The sequence below is a fragment of the Dasypus novemcinctus genome, chromosome 2 (assembly GCF_030445035.2).
Source record: "Dasypus novemcinctus isolate mDasNov1 chromosome 2, mDasNov1.1.hap2, whole genome shotgun sequence".
Classification (NCBI taxonomy): Eukaryota; Metazoa; Chordata; class Mammalia; order Cingulata; family Dasypodidae; genus Dasypus; species Dasypus novemcinctus.
In genome coordinates, this window is record NC_080674.1 from 26,443,769 (window position 1) to 26,461,686 (window position 17,918).

Genomic DNA, 17,918 nt, shown 5'->3' on the forward strand with positions numbered 1-17,918 from the left:
TACAAATTTGATTGTTCTGTCAGTGGTCCCCTTATATAATCAGCATGATGGGAAAGAAAGGTAACTCAATCTGGAAAAAAATTAGAAGGAATGTATTCTAAATTAGATGTCAAATATTTTAGTATATTACAAGGTTACTACATGGCCAATGTTACCAAATAGTTTTATATTTTTAAAATACCAAATATTTCCCAATCAGCTAAATATTTAGAGTAGGAAAGGACTTATGAAAATCCTAATTTTATAAATGAGGGAAGTAAGATCTGGAAAGTTCTAATGAACCTACTGAGATTGTATAATAATAGAACTAGAAGGCTGACAGTTATTCCTAAAGCACATGCTCATTAGTTGTTTCAGCATAGTGCCTTAATTTCACAGTCAGTTCAAAATAAGTATCCCATTTTTTCTGTGACATATGTATTTGTGTTAGTCTTTGTAAGTGTGTCATCATTATAATTCTGTAATTGAAACAAATAAAATGCTTTACCTGGAGATTATAGAATCTTACATTCCATAGGTACATTACACTGTCCTTAAATGTGATGGGTTGGGTGCACACAAACACATACATTATATCTCTTATTAAATTAACTCTTTGTATACTTATTTCTTTGTTGCTAGTTTCAGAATAAATTGCTACATTGTGTGAGGAATTTTTTGGACTACATTTAAATAAGCCAGTGGAGAAAATAACCAAAGCCTGAGATTTGAAGTAAGATGTTATGAATAGATGTTATATTCCAAAAATAAGAATTTCTTTAACAAGATAGGAGTTTATTATTTCTTCTCTTACACACATTTCTGAACTGGTATTTGTGTTGCACTGTGTTGTCAGCCAGGCTTTTTCTCTCTTGATAGTCAACCATTCCTAAGGGATTGAATTCATTTATATGATCCAAGAGAGCTCACATCCACATCTGTCTTCTAGAGTTGGTAAAATAAAGAAGGGAGAGATATGTCCCTCCCAATGAAGTACATGACCCAGAAGATGGACACAATACTTTCGTGTTCTCATTGGCTGGGAACAAGGCACTTGACCATAGATTGTGGCTAGAGAGGCTGGGAAATGTCATATTTATACTGGGCAGCTATTTGTCCTAAAAGTCAGTGACACTAGTAGAGAAGTAGGTAACAGCCTTGTGTTCAAAGAGCAGCAGTGTCTGTTATACTGCTCTATCATATGGAGTGTATTTTGTGCCATTTGAACAGAAAAGTAAAATTTTGCCCTGACCTCAAATTAAAATCAATTCTAATCATAATTTTTCACAAGTTTGAAATAAGAGGTAATGTTCTCAATATGTTTTAGTTTGCTGGGGCTGCTATGGTAAATGCCACACACTGGTTGGCTTAACAACAGGAATTTATTGTCTCACAGTTTCAGAGCCTACAGGTCCAACATTGAAGTGTTGGCAGGGCTTTCTTTCACCCAGAATTTGTAGTAGGCCGACAATCCTTTGACACAGGGCGATCTCTCCCTCCTGGTGTCTGCTCTTCTGGTTTCTGCTGACTTCTGTGTCCTGGCTTCTTCTGACTGTGTCCGAATTCCCCCTCTTTCTAAGGCCTCCAGTCATATGGATTAAGGCCCACCCTGATTGAATTTGGCTTCCTCTTATAAAGACACCCAAAGATCTCTTCATGAATTAGTCTACATCGTAACTAATAACAACTTTGAAGGTTCTATGTGCAAATGATTTCACATTCACAGTAATGGGGTTTAGACATGAGCATGTCTTTTGTAAGGGCCATAATTTAATTCCCAACAACTGTTATTGCTTTTTCTGTTCTTTGCTCAGGTTATCTATTTAGTAACTTATAATCAAAACTCCCATATATTACAAAGTTGAGATTTAGATAGAAACATAGATATAGATACAAAGAGAGTGCGTGCTTTTGACAATGAATGTACTAACCATCATATTTCCTTTAATGGCCTCCTTGTAAAATAAGGCTTCTCTGTGTGAGGTGATAATGCTAGCCTATTGGATGTATTTCAACCAATAATTAAGTTAATTTGGGATTCTGCAAGTTTCTCTACTTTTGGATTTCCCTGAAAATCTTAGTTAAACTCATCCTGTGAATTACGGTAAATACCCCTATAGTCACCACTGAGTAAATGGTAGAATAAGGCAAGTCAGAAAAAGACAAATCTCTATGAATGGGCCGTTGCCTCAAAAACAGTACTTTTCAACTTTAGAAGTCAGATGTCCTGTACAAGCAATTGAAATACAATGAGAACTTTCAAAATATATTACCTTGCCCATCTTTGTAAAATAAATGTGAACAAAGAAAAGGCCATACTGTTATGATAAAAGACCTAAAAAATTGAAAAGCATTATGTCATTATTAAAATAATGGCCACCTGCGAAACTGACCCCTCATTGCAAATGTTAAAGACCCAATTTGGGTAAAAAACAAAAACAAAAACTAAAAAACTTTCTTCGTGTGGAATTATTTTGCACCTAAATGTGTGTCATGCTGTTACTAAACAATGGGCATAAATTTTTGAGGTGTCGTTTGTGAAATGCCTACTTACTTATTTTAAAGTAATAGCTTCACAGATACCATTTCCTGGGTCCTTTTTAATGTTATGAGAAATATCAATTTCTACTCAAACATAACGTTTCTCAAACTTAGTTCTTTCTGTAGGGCTATGAGAGTAGAGTTGACAATGTCAACATTGTTCTACTCTCTACAGATGCATGGGCAGAAAAATAATGTGCCATACTTTGGTTGACACATTTTTCTAAACATAATCTATCCTGGAATGTAGAGGTTGGAAAACTGAAAACTGCATTTCCCTTGCAGCTAGTGTCAGCGTAGAGAGTGAAGGGGTGGTGATTCATACTCAGTACTTTACATGCACTTATCGTGCTTAGATTAGAAACTGAGTTTAATGAAGAGTAAAGCCATGTAGGAGACATTAATATGACTTGCATGATAATGGGCGAGGTAGCTGGTTATGTGGTCACCATCATCTATGGTAATAGTGGTGGCTTTTGGACCACAGCAGTAGATGTACGATTCTGGGTGCTGCAAGTGTTCTTGATAGCCAACTAGGCCTTCTCTTTCCATAAATTTTTTAAATTACTGCTTTAGTTTTCTTGCCTGTTCAAACAAATACCATGCAATGGTCCAGCTTAAACAATGGGATTTTGTTTGTTCATAGTTTTGTGTTTAGGGAAAAAGTCCAAATCAAAGCATCATCAAAGTAATGCTTTTTTCCTGAAGCCTGTGGGATTCTGGGACTGGTTGCCAGTGATCCTTGGTTCTTATTTTATCACATTGCAGGGCACATGGTGGTCTCTTCTGGCCTTTCTATTCTCCTCTGGTTCTGTTGATTTCAGGTTCTGGCTGCTCCCTCTGTGTCTTTCTTCCTTTCTGCCTGAATTTCATTATTCTAGTAAATGATTACAATAATAAGTTTAAGACCCTTCCTGATTGAGGTGGGGCACAGCTGAACTGAAATAACCTCATCAAAAAGTCCTGTTTCCAATGATTCATATCCACAGAAATAGAATAGATTTAAGAACATGTTTTTCTGGGATACACATAGTTCCAAACCATTACAGCCACCTACCACTCAACATTAAATTATTTTTGCATAAAGTATTGAAATCTGCAACTTAACTCTTACAGAAACTTGTCCTGTTTATCCATAGCACACCCTTTCTTAAATCATAAAATGTGGGAACCAGGGCTGGAGAAGGGCGGATTGAGTCAGGTTAAAAAACAAAGATAAAATATTGAGTGTTTTTTTTTCCTTCCCAAAAATGTAAAATAATCAAGTTAATGGAAGAAAATGTGGTCTTAAATTTATTTTATTTCTACCTGTTCTATTTAGGTATTAAGATCACCACTTATTTTCTTGACTTTCTAATATCAAACTGAAATAACACTACTTGATCTTTTCTCTACTATTTTTAATTTAAGAATTTGTGTTACATATGAAAAGATTTACAAGTAAATTGAATCTTATCTTCTTAGCAAGACAGAAAAAAATGGATTGAATAATTCTCATATTGATTGAAAACTAAATTCTTATTTAATCTGACTGCTTCCATCCATATCAGAATAAGGTTAGCGACCTATTTTAAATGTTGAAACACTGATGAAGTGAAAGTAAGCAGGAATGAATTTTACATTGCCTAGTTGTGATTATAACTTTATGCCTGAGGAATTGAATGAAAGAAAAAATATTTAAAAGGAAAAAAACATGGAAAACAATACATTTTAATTCTAATGTATTTGTGTTTGCTTTTAATGAACATTAATAGAATCCTGTAGATTTATATTTTAAAATTTATTTTTAATGCAGAGTTGGTCTGAGTGCTAAGGCAATCTTTGGATCAATATCCAGAAAATGGTAATATTTTTAATAAATTAAGTCTCTGTTATAAAAGATCAGGCAAATAACAAGTCTTATTTTTATGTCTTCTCTCAAAATATTTCAATTCTCCTCCTCCTTTCTTTCCCATATTATTTGTCAAGAACCTCTAATGGGGTGAGATTTTACCTTTCTTGGAAGGTAACAAGTTAGCATGACATTTTCAATAGTGCTGGTGTAAGACCCAAGACCCCTGAGTCAGAGACAAAGGACACTGAAAGCAGCATGAGCATTCTGGTCATATTTGTGTCAATTATCTGTCCTCCATGAGCCTGTGATAGCTCAGATGTATGCTATGCATGCATAGGGTTTGCAACACAGCTGAGGGCTTCAAATTTACAGTACGTGGATTTTTTGCTGTGAGCAAACTTCCTGAACTTTTCTCCAAAGGGGGAATTGTTTTTTTTTTTTTTAATTGTAGAGTAAACAAACTTCCCTCTATAGAGATACTAGGAATACTGCCTCTATCATCCAAGACCACTCTTACACAAATGTCCATGAAAGATAGTCCAGAACAAAAGAGAGGTTAGTAAAAAAATGTGAGAGGTCTGTAAGCAATTCTTTCCCCTGTTTATTTTTTATGGATCTATGAGAAATATATAAATAAACTTCAGCGAGTTATGAGAAAGTAGCAAGTACAGTGATGACTGATGTCATTTAACATAATACTCCATAAGTATAGATCATATTTTATTTAGAAATATTAGCAGAGCTATATAACTCATGTAATTGACTGGTTTATGAATCCTTGTTGCACAATAGAACCTTTCCCCAATGTCTTCACCTCATTTTAGGCAGTGCAGATTCTAGTTGCTCCAGTAGCTACTGTATTCTTCATTTCTCTTGTGACTGTATCCCACCAGGCACCTGGACTATGAGCCTTTGGAATGTGACCCTTCCTCCATCTAGAAATTGTCCCTGATGTGGGTTGAATATTTTAAAAAAATACTGCCACTATTTCTATCAAGGCACACTATCATCTCCACCACCACAGCAATGGGTGGCTAGAGAAGGTATAGGTTCTATAAGCAATGCAGGCTAAAGGTGAGAAGTTAGCTAGGGAACTTGGTTTTCAGAGTAACCATTAATTCAGCCTTTCATATTAGACTAGGAAGCTTATTTAACAAAGCAATTTGAATATAACCATTCTCATGGAATTTAACCCTCAATTCACATTGACAAAGCTGAAATTCGCTGAACACGTTCATTTCTTTTCATCGTTTTGTATCAGTACAAAGAATCTTTGTCTTACTCCCTAAAAGGCTGTAATAATTTCTTGTACTCTTTTCCAAAGCTCAGAGCTCAGGCAGAAGAATCCTACCAAATATATACAATATAAGTTGAACATCATTAAGGTTTTCAAGCTCTGTGTGGTGAATCTCTAACTGGAAATCATTCATGATGAGTGATTTATCTTACCTCAGTATGTCATCTGGGAAACTCATATATCCCCAGTACATGGTGACCTAATCCTTAGGAAACTTCTGAAGATGTTTGGGTTTCTACCTCCACAACCAATTATATGGCCTTGAACAATTACTCTCAAAATATGCCCATGGACCAGCAGGTTTGAATCACCTGGGCACTTGTAATAAATGCAAATTCTCAGGCTCCAACACAGAACGACTGAAAAAGAAACTCTGGGGAGTGGCCAAAATTCTGAGTTTTCAAAACTCTGAAGTTGATTCTGAAGGCTAAAATTTGATTACCTCTGCCCTACAATAAGTGCTTTAAGACAATCTAGAAAAGCAAAAAACCCTGACTTAAAACTACTGGTTTACTAATGAGAGATTTGTTTGTGCAGTCACTTATTTTTAACACATATATATCACATGCAGATTCACTGCAAAACAATATGCTATTTATGAGATTGTGGGGGAGAACTATAACCGTGGTCCTGGATGAAAAAGGATTTTATCATCTAATGAGAGAGACAGAAATGAAAACAAGTGATACACAAAAGTAAACGAAGGGGAAGAAATGAAGGGAATTTTGCCAAGTAAGTGATGGAAGTAAAACTAGTTACTCTTGAGGTTTCAGAATAGAGTATTACAACTGTGATGAATATCTGCTTTGGTTTTCATTTCAGAGGTCAGCCTGGCAGGGGTATTTTTTGATGGATGGCAGTGAGGAGTATACAAAAGACTGACACTCTGATTTCCATCCTAGAAGCAAACTCATAATAGAAGACTCACAAGAGTTTCCAAGAAAGCTGACTAGAAGGAGGAGGGGTTTTTAACTCCTTACAATCTCCATTGATGGTAGTAGTTTGCTTTGCATACAAATAGCTGTCCTTGTTCCAGACCCTCTTTTCGGAATACTTTCTCCAGTCTGCATGTATAAGTGTAACAGTAGGATGCTGAGAAAGAGGAAGAGAAAGAGAGGAAATGAGAAGAAATAGGGAGGAGAAATGTAAAAAATTTGAGTCCCAAACTAAAGAAAACTAGAAATGACTTCCTCCTTATTGGCAGGACTGGCTTCATGGGTTTGCATCTTGTGCAGTTGCATGGAGATCTGTGCTTAGAAGGGATCTATTCTTGAAAGCAGCATGCAATGCTCTGCTCCGCATTCTTGAATTTCTTAATAATTTTTGAACAAGGAACCCCAGATTTACATTTTGCCTGGGACACAGAACAATAAAATTTAAGAACAAAACACAGCAAAGCATAAAAATGACTATTGGTCAAATTAGAGTTGATACTCCAGGAATTGAAAATTTTCCTTAAATTTGTCCTTTATCAATTTTATTTTTGTTATTTGTCATCATTCTAGTATACTAAAATGTTCTTTATCCAGAGTTAAAATAAAATGACCATATTAAAAAAAACAACAACAACAAAAGAATCACATTTAATAAAATCAGTACTGCTAAGCACAGGATTCCAAATAGTGGGAGAGGAAAGGCTATTCTTAAGAATTTAATTCTGACCCAAGAGAGGTGGTATCTTTACTTCATTTCTGGGAGGTAATCTTTATTTGCCTGAGGGCCTTGGAATAATCAAACACCAGATAATAATAAAATAACTTAGAGTAGGAGCTGGCCACATTTTTGTGTGGGAGCTGGCCATGTCAGAAAGACCAATAATATGATGCAGGGGAAAGCTTGGGGTCAAGATAGATCAGTTCAACATGGTGGCTGAAATCAAGCATGTGGGCAAACATTCATTTATGTTTATGTAATAGATACTTATGTGAACTCTGAAAACTAAGACTTGAATGAACATCCCTGGTTGGCAATACTCCATGTGGATTATCATATCCAGATACCAGAAAATAACACATCCTTACTGCCTGAGCAGAAACAATGGAAGTACTTTTCTAGAGTCTACCTTATGGACTTCTTCCTTTACTCATTTTATTCTGTACCTTTTCTCTGTAGTAAATTATAATTACTAGTATAATATTTTTCATTTAGTTTGATGATTCATTCTATAGAATTATTGACCCTGGAGGTGGTTTGGGAACCCCGCAAATTTGCAACCAGTATCAGAAGTGAGAACATTCTTGGAGACAATTTGCTCTAACTATACAGATGGCCTATAAGTAACTCACAATCTTAAAAAAATTGTAATAATTCTAAATTTTTTAAATGTTTGTATGTATTATATTCAAAATACTAAATTGCTAAATTCTATTTAAACAGTATTATTATTATTTTATTTATTATTATTTTATTTATCAAAAAGAATCCCCTTCTCCATCTCCATCCCAAGCTGCCTTTCTTTCTTACTCATATATCCCTTAATAAACCTTCTGAATCTATTTGTCATTCTTTGAGTAGATTCATGCTCACTCTAATATAAATAAATCTAGATTTTTTTCTTCTTAAAAATCTAAAAATCTTTACCAGAATTGAGGGGAGTGAGTAGCAAGGATAGAAGGCATGACTTGAGAAGGAAGTACAGGAGACCCTCAAGGATAGTTTGGAAAACCCAGCTCACCATGTAGCCCCAGAATAGAAAGCCCTCTAAGTTTGACCTTGTGTCTGGAGATGTCTGTTCCTGCCTTGGCACAGGTGGCTGTCACCTCAACAGTGGACTGGTTCCCCTCCATATAATGGAATGGAGGATAAGGATAGGGTGGTCTTTGCTAAAATAGTTTATTTTCCATGATCTCATTTGATCTTAAAGTCTCATACACATTCTGATAGGCCTCTGTCTTTACCACTATAATCAATATAATCTATCATTTAATTAATTTTCATATTTTCTTTTATGATTTTTAAAGAAAAAATTATTTCTGATGGAAGGTACAGAACTAATTATTAAATTGATATTTATGCATGTATGAATCAGAAAGTTTAAAAAATTTTAAGCAGTATTAACACGGCTAAGTGGATCATATGTAATATAAGGATGTATTTAAATTCAGCACAAAACAATCACATGTAAATGGCTATATGATATAAAAGAAAAAGAGTTATAGATAGTAATTACCAGGCCTTTGAAAATCTCTGTCCTCATGGTCACTACCCTTTATTCTATGTGTTCTCCTTGAGCTTGCATTCTTAGTATAGGCAAGAATGTACATGCCTGTATTTTGAAGCCAGTAGAAAAAAATATTTTATGTTTTTTATATAAAATCCCCCAAACATATTGTGGTGGTTTGAATTTGTATGCAGCCTAGAAACATATGTTCTTAAGTTTAATCCATTCCTCTGAGTATGGAATCTTTTGATGAGGCTACTTCAGTTAAGGTGTGACCCATTCATTCAAGATCGGCCTTAATCCTCTTCCTGGAGGGCTTTATAACAGAGAAAGAAAGAGAAAACCACAGAGGCAAAAAGCTGAAAGCCCTGTAACTCAGAAAAAAAGAAGGGAGAAATCAGCGGGCACTGCCTTGTACCTTATCATGTGGCAGAGGACCTAAAGATTGCTGGCAACCAGTCATCAGGAAGAAAGCATTGCCTTGATGATGTCTTGATTTGGACATTTTCTCAGTCTCAAACATAATCTAATAAATTCCTATTACTTTAAGCCATTCTATTACATGGTATCTGCTTGAAGCAGCCTAGTAAACTAAAATAAATATAATGCTGAGGTAAAAGTTGAATGACAACACTAGAATAAATTTATGACCATGACAGAAAGGAATGAATTCAGATGATAATAATTTTAATGAGTGCTAATACTTGCCAAGTGGAAGACATTGGTATGTAAAACTGTTCATATGAAATCTCAAGACTTCATTTGTTTCTCCACCCCTGTACTTTACACCTCTACATTCTTAAAAAGCTTTGGAGATAATGTAGCTTAACAGCTAATATGCTCTTGTTTGTAATTGTCTTTGTTAAAAATATAAAGTTTCATCTGCCTACAAATTTTCAATTTATTTTTTTTCATTTTCTTCTACTAAACTACCATTTCTTGGATGGACATAGGAGATGTGGTATACTAGTTTAAGCCTTGGTGATACTGCAGTAAACAAAATATATGAAGAATGCATTCTCAAAAAACTTGCTTTCAGCTAAGGAGAGATACACAGTAAGCAAATAAAAGAGCAAATAATATGACAGATGGTAACAAGTGCTCAAGCTAAAAACAAAGCAGGCGAGGGAGATGTGGGTGGCAGAATTGATCCCCAAGGTGTCCATGCCTTAATCCCTTAAACCAGACATGTATAGAACTTGCTACCTAAAGAACTTTAAGATAATAAATCTGAGGTAATTTGCTACAGCAAATGAGAAAACTAATACAGGAGATAGTAGTAGATACATGCCCTTTTACTATCTGGTCAAAGTAGGAATCTCTGATTAGGTGATCCTTGAGCAGAGGTTAAAGAGGTGACAAAGCTGCCCATCTGCTTATGCATGGGAAGAGCTCTCCAAGCAGAGGAAAAAGTAAGTGTGAATGCCCTGAGGCAGAAACCTGCCTTATTGAGGTATAGCAGCAGGGAGGCCATCATGGCTAAAAAGCAGTAAATCAGGGGCAGATAATTAAGCAATAAGGTGAATACCGGCATCAGGGTGCTACACAAATCGGGGTCGTTCATCTTGGTGAACACTGGCATTCTATTCTAATTGCTATGGGGTACTTCTGGAGTCTTGTAACATAGGAAAACCATCATTTGATTTAGATCTGAAAAGGACAATTCTGGTTACCTAGCAGACAAAGCCTGGGATGCAAAAGGAAAGGCTTGTCTAAGTGAGAGTTGATGAATCTTGGATGTGGGGAGAAATTATTAGGTTTAGGACATATTTTGGAAGTAAATATATGAAGATTTGATTATGGATTAACTAGTAGTTGTTAGGAAAACATAAGAACTGACTCCACCTGCAAAATGACCATTTACTGAGATGAGAACCAAGGGAGGGATAGAATTGGAGACAGCAAACATATTTGTAATTGTCTGTTTTGTGACTAAAATATTTTTTACTTCTCTGCATTTCACATATGTTGAATTTATCTGGCTTTTACTTTAATTTCAATATCTCCCCTTATCATTATTTTCATTAATTCAAAATGTTTGAATTGATGCTTTAGAAGAGACCATCAAAATTTTCATGTTTGTATTACACGTCCTATGCTGCTCACTTGAAAATTATCATCACTGTTTCTGCTTAATCATCTTTCTAACCACTCTGCAAATTCTACATTTTTCACTCTAGTAGTGCCTAGTCAATGTTTTTATAGCTTAAACCTAATTTGAGAATTTAAATAAGAATGGTATTTTTGAAGGTGTAGATAAATGCATTGAGATGAGATTTCAGTATTATAAAGTTCTGCTTTTATATTTCCATAGCAATGGCAGTTGTTCCTAGATGAAGTTATGTGGGAGTAAGCAATTGTGCCTATTCAATTATAAGTCTCAAACATTAAACATAACTACTACTGTTTTCATGAGGTCAAATATGTCAGCTATACATTTGGAGAACACTATACTCCAAAAGAGGAGGCCTAAATTTGTATGCATAATAGTAAATTAAAAAGTGAATTAATCAGAATAAAATCAAGTAAATTATAATTTGTATTTATTTAAAATATTTACAGGGATTGTAATTTTGAATAACAGACTATTTCACAAACCATATCAAGTACTTAATATGTAGATATAAATCTAATAATTATATATTAAAGAATCATTAGTTTAATGAAATGCAAATGTATATCTCTCATATGATTTTCTTATAGCAAAGTAGTATTTCAAAATATTTACTGATTCAACATAAATTCTCATTAATGATCTACTGATGAAATAATTTCAATGTAAAGCAATAAAAATATTCATTCTATATTTTGGGGATTAAGTCCAAATATTTGAGGCATTATCAAGACTTAGAAATTCTTGAAGAAAAATAATATTTTCCCTGCCTGGGCATGTGAGCTTTCTACAGGCTAAAGTGTGTTCTTACAAGATTCATTGTGTTAATACTGACATTTGATGTTGTCTTGGAGGCAAACACATCTTAGTGAATTCTTGTAAGTACATGGTGTGAAGAGTACTGCTTAGGTGGATAAAAAAGAATATTTATCAAGTATTAAATAGTTATTAAATACTAGTAACAGATGATCTATGACCCAGATACTCACTGAATTAATAAAAATATAATGATAAAATTTACTCACTAAATAATCATCTAAGTATAAACAATGCCATTTATACAAATCTTATACCTCATTCTGCTTCACAAAAAAGTTTCTATTCTACAAAACTAAGAATTTTGAAACTAATAAAATTAACTTACTATCCTGCTAATTTATTGAAATCATCTAAAAAAATAATCAGAGAAAAACTCTTGTTCACTTAATGGCTTTTTTTTTTAATGAAGTACAGGGAATTGAACCTAAGACCTTGTAGATGGGAAGCAGGTGCTCAACTACTGAGCTACATCCATTCCCCCAATTGCTATTTAAATACTATTATGAGATATGCTGAATAGCCATAGGAAGGAGATCATAGCATTATCTGTATTAAGACAAAAGTTAACACTTTTTTCTTTTCCTAGTCTATAAAATTTAGAGATGTTGAAATAAAAGTATTCTGCTAGTTTTACTTTCCATATATTTAGATAATGCTTTTTCTGTAAATGTCTTATTTTTTTCTTACCAAATTAAAGCAGGAAATTGCTAATGTCAATTTATTCCATGTATTTTTTTACAAGGCATTTTAAATACAGGTCAAGTCACAATATTTTAAATCTTACTTTCTATCACTTTAACACAACAATTTTTTTCTGATGTCTTATCATAAACAACTGAGGAAAGTCTAATTGCAGTATTCAATAGTTTTCTCTGATTTTGGCATGAATTTTTTCCTTCTAAATTTTAATCTGTGTCTGCATTATATAAACTTACAACATATTTATTGGTAAGCAGCCCAATAAACTTTTAAATCTCAGGTCTGATTGGAACTTTGAGAGTAAACTCAGAAATACTCTTTTGAGAGTTGAGTAAACTGAGTCCAAGAGATTGTTCCTTGCTTGAAATCACAATGCTGATTTGTTAGCAAAATTAAGACTTGTCAAACAACTGGATACTTAGGTATTTATTTATTCCTGTGCATGCTCTCATGAATTAGAAATGCACTGAGTCCCATGACCTTTGAGGTCTGGCACTTCCTAGCTGGAAGTTGTATGCTTGAAGTAGAGGATTAAATCTTTAAGAACACTTGTATGTGCAAATAATGCACATTAATGTAGAGTCCGTGGGAGCTACTCCTCCTCAATCCTCTTTGTCGATTTTGCAGTTTGATCTATTTTTTAATAAAACCAGTGGTGATCTATTTGCACATTTCCATTTGCACTCTCTTACCCTGATCCCAAAATTCACAGTTCAAAATCATTTTCCAAGGTTAGGACACTATCTATGACTGATAGATAAAGTTAAGTGTATAGTGGAAAATAAACCAATGACCTTGACTGTTTCATTTTGACTTATTGTGACCCCACCAATTGAGAAACTAGATTTTATGCACAGTGCAGAATTATTGCAGCTCTTTAGCCTATAATTTATTTGAGAAAGGTAAAAGCTCATAGGTCAATGTGGATTAGAAAGGGGTTTCATTGCAATATTTTCCCTGAAATAGACTTCTAAAATATTATTATTATTTGGCCCATTGTATGTTTCCATTCCCAAAAGAAATGCTTATTTCCTTATCTAGACAAAGTACAGTAGAGCACAGAGTATGGCCATGAAGTAACTAAAATAAAAGAGTTTCAGCTTCAGGTAATGTATTTTTCAAAAAGACAAATGCACACAAATATGACAACAAAAGCAAATGAAGACTTTAAGTAGTCAGTGGCCTTTATTGTTCATCTATAAAATGGAAAGCTGTGATAGCTTTTGATGGTAGTCCCCTTACTTTCACGGTTTCTCTAAGAAAACTGCACACAGCCCAATTGTAGTTTTGGCAGTTTCTAACTGAATGAAGTCATGATCTATAATGAAGACCTATGGGAAATTATTATCCCAAGACTCAGACACTTGGAGATGTATGTTTTGTTTGTTTGTTTTGCTTATGCTTTAGATTTTTAAATCCACACAGAATTAAAAATTGAAACATGAAAATCTTTTTAAGAACCACAAACATTCTTATAAAAGAAACATATTCAAGCATAGTTTTACTAGATGCTTTGTCTAATTAATATTTTATCATGATAAAGCACTATCAATTATTCTTAAGGGTTAATATTAATAACAAATTAAGAGTTTTGTTTTCATTAACATTTAATACTGGCAAAATGAATGAAGTTCCACATGAAAGTCAGATATTGTTTCAATTTTAGAACAATGCATCGCAAAATTCAACTATGAATATATCAGCCTCTGACAATATCTTATATATATTTTTTCATTTACATTTTCACTACTGGTCAATTATAAAAGTAAAAAGGCCAAAAAATCACTCACTTAATGAAACTTTTAGAAGGACCAAGGTAGCCTCATAAAATAGCACAGTATATAAAGTAATATATATAATATATATATAATATAATATAATATATTATTATAATTATAATATTATAATTATAATATAATATATTATAATATAATATATATAATGCAATATATAGAGGTGTTTTGCTAGTTTAAGATATGTCAGCTTTTATATTTCTAGCTATATCAACAAAACAACACGACTACTTGAAATAAAAGAAACATGCAGTTGATTCATTTTCAAAATGCTAAATAGTATTTTTGACAGTTCTACTGATTTCTACTTTGAGCTAACCAATTTTGATTTAACCAATTTTTTTGATTAACCAATTTTGATTTAATGTATACTCTGTGTGGATCTAGTCAAAGAAGCAGGCATGGGTCCATTTGGAATTGTATATTTTAGTTGAAACATTTATATGTGTCTTTGATGCTTAAATGATCGTACCTAAACTCTGATAAGTTTGTTTTGGAGATAATGTATTAAACTCAGTGTATTTTCAGAGACAAAACAAGAAGGATCTGTATATTGTTTTTTTCAGATAGCTTCTTTGTCCCTCACTGTAAGGCCAATGATAGTGATATAATGGCAATGATCAGAATTTTTATTGTACAGAGGAAAGCAAGGGAAATATCTCCTCATATTACTGTAAGTTAGAGGATATAGGAGGTAGTTCTTGTTTTAGTGTTATTGCTCTGCCACTCAGTAGTTTTGTGACGTTGAGCAAGTAACTTAACCTCCCTATTCCTAAGTTTTCCCATCTATAAAATGGAGCTAATAAGTGCTGTTATCTCATATTGCTGAGAAAAGTAAACATTTAAAACTAAATAAAACATTTAGAAAAGAGTTTGGGTCATATTGTGTACTTCGTGTTATTAATAGTATTTCAATTTTCTCAGTTCATACCATTTAAAACTCTTCAGTAATCAACTATTTCCGGTATAATAAAATAAATTTAAGTGGCACCTAATTAAATATTTAAAATAGTTTGATGAGAGATACTCTATAATGCAATGTGTTAAGCCTAATTATCAAAACGGCACTTCTTTTTTCAAGAAAGGAGAAATAAAGGCATAAATAAAATTATGACTAACAATTTGGTATTCATTCTGATGCTTAAGATGATTTTATAGGCATATTGGCAGGCACAATATTGGAAAAGCAATTCATTAGTTTCAGGAATAATGGCAAGATAAAAATGGAAAGATATACTTCAGAGGTTCATGTCTGAAATTAAAAAAAAATCCACCAAATATTATTAAAGATCCTTTAATGATTAATTTTTTTTAGTATTAAAGTTGCTTTGTGGGGCACTTTTCTTTTTTAACATTTAATTTAATACCAAATTTATTAAAAATTTGGAGAGAAGTAATTACTATATTCTGTACAAATTAAAGGACCCACAAAACTCTCCTCCCCCAATAGCTCAATTTTGCAATGGTTTCAGCAGAAAATAAAAAGTTCACAATTTGAACAGAATTTACAGCATTACAAAAGTTTACAAAACCTGTGTCATTTCACCATTTTTATAACAGCAAAGATTTCAAAGATAAAATTAAAAGTAGTCAAAGAACTCCATTCCCAGTATCACCAATGATATAGGCAAATCAACATTGTTTATATTTTAAATTATTCTTTTTTATTTTTAAAGAAGCTTTAGATTATATAAATATTACATAAAAGATATAAAGCAGATTCTTAGCCATGTAAACTCAATTGTCTTTATCATTTCCCCCTTTTATTCCAGGTGTTTTTCCAGTTACATCACCATTTAGTAATTGGTAGTTATCCTTCGGCACCAGGGAGGCTCATCCCTGGGAATCATGTCCCATGGTGGGAGGGCAGGTAATGTGTTTACATGCTAAGTTTGGCTTAGAGAGTGGCCACATTTGAGTAACATGGAAGACCTCAGGGGGTAACTCTTAGGCACCCTGCAGCTCTAGGCCTAGTTGAAATTTCAGGCACACAGGCTCATAAACATAGTCACCAGTATCAAGTGCTCATCATCGGAGGATCCTTCACTGGGCTTTGCACTTGGAGGATCAGAGGGGTCAGGCTTATGCACACCTCAGTAGGATCCCTGAGACAGCCAAAGTAGATACAACCCCAGGTACTGGTGCTCCTGAGAGCTACAGAGACACACAGGTTCTACAATCATGGCATTTGGGCCTGGTGTTCAATGCCTTGTCCGTGAGACCTACTTTGAAATTTGTGTTCCTGAGTGTGATGGAGCTGGACTCAGAGGTCACCTTTCTACACAATGCCTCTTCTGTCACTTTTACTGAACCTGTGGTTGGCACTGGGGTTGATGTATACACAGGAGACTTGAATCTCTGGACTGGCCATGTACCATCTGGGCCTTGAGTCTCAGAAGAGTTTCAGCTCCTACTCTCTGGTTTGTTTGACTTGCACAGGTTGGCTAACAGGGAAGTGAAGATGGTCAACCACCACACCAGGGAACTGAGAGTGCCTACAACTCCAAGCAGGAGAATCACATCCATCAACCATGTGGGATCTAATCTCCCTCTTGATATAGAGGTGGCGTGAACATCACCAACCCAGGGTCCACCATGTGGAGAAATAAAATATGAATTAGAGTGAACTTACTGGTATTCTACTATAGAACTATTGTGACTAGTAATGGAAGAAACAGTAGCACTGATCTGGAGAAATTGGCCATGGTATTAGCTGAGGGCAGAGAGAGTGAAGAAGAGATGTGATGTGGGGGCAATTTCAGGACTTGGAGTTGTCCTAAATGATATTACAGGGACAGACGCTGAACATTATATATCCTGCCATAACCCACTGAAAGGACTGGGGGAGAGTTTACAATGTAAACTACAATCCATGTGGTGCAGTAGTGCTCCAAAATATATTCACCAAATGCAATGAAATGTGCCACGATGATGAAAGAGGTTGTTGATGTGGGAGGACTGGGGCATGGGGTGTGGGGGATGGGAGAACCTCATATTTTTTAATGTAACATTTTTGTGGTCTATGTATCTTTAAAAAAGTTTGATTTAAAAAAATAAAACCTAACTAAAATGAAAAAAAAGATATAGGGTATTCCCATATGTCCTTCTCCTTCCCCCTCTAACACCTTTCCACATCAACAACATCCTTCATTAGTATGGCACATTTGTTACAAGTGGTGATCACATACTGAAACATTGCTCCTAACTGTGGATTATAGGTTACATTATAGTTTTCACTGTGGCCTGCACAATTTTGTAGGTTATGACAAAATATATGATGGTCTGTATCTGTCATTGCAATGTCATGCAGGACGATTCCAATGTCCTAAAAATGATCCCACATTACACCTCTTCTTCCCTCTTCCTCCCCTTAGAACCTCTGGTGGCTACTGCCTCTATATCAATGATAAGAGTTCTTCCATTGCTAGAATAATAATGTCAGTAGTAGAATAATAATAACATTGCTCATTAATATCATGCACTGTGGGATTCTCTTGAGGAAGATGCTAAGATAGACATTCAATTTTGGCTTAAAGAAGAAACAGAGGTTGTTGAAGGGAGGGCAGCTATATAGTGTGTATAAGTTTCCCATGCAATTTAGAATGAATGCTCTTGTAAAAAACAAAATACATTCTCTACAATTCCATTCTTTTACATATATAAATAAAAAAATACATAAAGTA